The 2,615-nt window shown below is 42.4% G+C and overlaps 1 pseudogene; it reads left to right on the top strand.

The window, feature by feature from the left end:
- Window positions 1-1,043: 1,043 nt before the first annotated feature.
- LOC122750256 lies at window positions 1,044-1,983 on the top strand (annotated as a pseudogene).
- Window positions 1,984-2,615: the final 632 nt, after the last annotated feature.

Raw genomic sequence — 2,615 nt, 5'->3', positions numbered from 1 at the left:
TGCTGACCTTCTAAGTTGCCATGATTTCACCCTTCCTTTTTGTGGGTTCTGCTGCTCCAGGAATTTTCTTATGGTATTAATTGAAGGTATTTGGAAAGGTGTTGGAAAGAACTCAGACAAGCCACTGCCTTTCCTCTGACATCTTCTGTAAACCAACTTTTTATCATAAAAGTATTTTATTATTTTCTAGTTAGATGTAGAGATAGTTTTCAACATTTGTTATAAGATTTTTAGTTTCAAATTTTTCTCCCTCTCTTCCCTCCCTCATGCTTCTCCAAGCAATATGATATAGGTTATGTACAATAACATTAAACATATTTCTGCATTAGTCATATTGTAAAAGAAGAATCAACGAAAAAGGGAAAAACCTCAAAAAAGAAAAAAAATAGAAATAGTATGGTTCAATCTGCATCTAGATTCCAGTTATTTTTTTCTGGATTTGGAGAGCATTTTCCATCATGAGTCCTTTGGAATTGTCTTGGACCATTGCACTGCTGAGAAGAGCCAAGTCTTTCACAGGTGATCAACACACAATGTTGTTGATACTGTGTCCAATGTTCTCCTGGTTTTGCTCATCTCACTCATCATCAGTTCACACTTGTGCTTGCAGTTTGGTAAGTTTCTCTTGGTTCATAATTGTTTCTTTCATCTGCAGCTCTGGGTCACCTCCCACCATGCCCTGGACCACAGTATGGGAGAACATGACCTGGCCGAGCAGGGGGGCTTTGCCCTGCTCAGTCACTCAGTCTCTTGGCCTGCCTGACTCCCCAGCTTCCTTTCCTTCTTCAATGACTCCCTCCCTACTCTTGCAGCTTATTTTTTTAAAGTTGAGGTCTGGCTGGGCATTGCCAACTTATCTTGGATCTTGTCTTGCCACTTGACCCTAGTGACTCTGGAGGTTCCAGCAGTAAGAAGTCTGACAACTCCATAAACAGCAAAAGGTAGCCACCATGAGACAATTTGTTTGTCTTGTTTCCCTTTGCTTGGGACTTTCATATTATCTCACAAAAAAACCAGAGCTGAACACTGAATGAGAACTGTTTATGCCCACATATGGAAAGAACTATACTGAGGAGGAGGAGTCTTTTAGAAGACAGGTGTGGGAGAAGAACCTGAAGTTCATTAATGATCACAATCTTCTCTATAAGGAGGGGAACATGAGCTACTACCAGGGGATGGATGATTTTGAGGACCTGACTGATGAAGTCAAGAAAATACTTGACCCCAGCATGTTCCAGAGGAGAAGGAGGAGAGATACCACAGTGAAGAATTTTCCCACTTTTTCTGACCTTCCCAAATCAGTGGATTGGAGGAAGCATGGCTATGTGACCCCTGTTAGAAGACAGGGGTAGTGTGCTTCCTGTTGGGCCTTCAGTGCAGTTGGATATCTGGAAGGCCAGCTCTTCATGAAAACAGGCAAACTTGTGGAACTGAGTAAACAGAACCTAATTGACTGTACCAGATTTCAAGGCTGTCATGGGGGACCTTTCCATTATATCAAGAAAAATGAGGGCATTTCCTCTGAGAAGTTCTATCCTTAGAGGACTAAGAAAAATCAGTGGTCTAAATACAGAAGGGAATCTGCAATTGCTCTTAAAATTAAAAAAAAAAAAACAACTATATGGTAGTCCCCTATGGAAATGAAAAAAAAAAGTCTCATGAAGGCTGTCACAACTAGAGGACCAGTGTCTGTAGCATTGAATGCCCGGAAGTCCTTCTTCTCCTATAATGGAGGAATTTATGTTGGATCAAAACGCAAACCACATTCCACAAATCATGCTGTGCTGGTGGTTGGATATGTATATGAAGAAGAAAAAAGATAAAGTGAATGAATTGGAAGAAAACCAATATTAAGAGAAGTAATTTTGGATTCTTAAAAATAGCTGGGGTGTGAAGTGGGGTGAAAAAAGCTACATGCGAATTGCAAAAGACAAGAACAACCACTATGGTGTTGCTACCAGTGCCATGTATCCTATTTTGTAACCCAATGCAAAGATCATTCCCAGTAATTGGAGTTTGGAGCCCATAGAAAAGAAAAACCTCTTCTATAAGCACTTTGGCAGTGAGATGAGACTTCAGTACCTGGAGGAAGTCTTGCCATCATAACAATGCACTTTCATAACTTAGGGATATTAGTTTGTCCATAATGTGGTGCTCAGATATTGGCTGACTATGCTAAAATTGTAAATAATAAAGTGAATATTTTGAGGGAAAAAAGTGAGATCTGCTCCTGTGGCACAGGGGTCACTTTTTCAAGCTTCTTGTGCTAGGGGATAGGGGGTGCGTCACTGACTTTCTACTCTGAAGCCTCTATGGCTTGGGGATTCCTCACAACCCTGGGCTTGCTCCCTGTACTTGCTCCAGGTTATGGGATAGCCAGACCCAGTCACGCCTGTCCTGTGGGTGGCCTTCCAGCTGGCAGCCTGCCCTCTCAATTGGTGCTAGTGGATCTCGCAACTGTCCTTTTGTGCCACCACTTTGCTGAGCCAGAATCAAGGGGCCTCAGTTGCTCTGTTTTGGCCAAGAGCATCCTGCTGATGTTCCCAGACACCCTCCATGCTCTGCTGTGCTGTGCTGTGCTGAGCTGTGCTCCCCTTTTGGCTGAGTGAGAACAA

This window comes from Dromiciops gliroides, chromosome 1 (assembly GCF_019393635.1).
Source record: "Dromiciops gliroides isolate mDroGli1 chromosome 1, mDroGli1.pri, whole genome shotgun sequence".
Lineage (NCBI taxonomy): Eukaryota > Metazoa > Chordata > Mammalia > Microbiotheria > Microbiotheriidae > Dromiciops > Dromiciops gliroides.
This window is presented reverse-complemented; position numbering and strand designations above follow the sequence as displayed.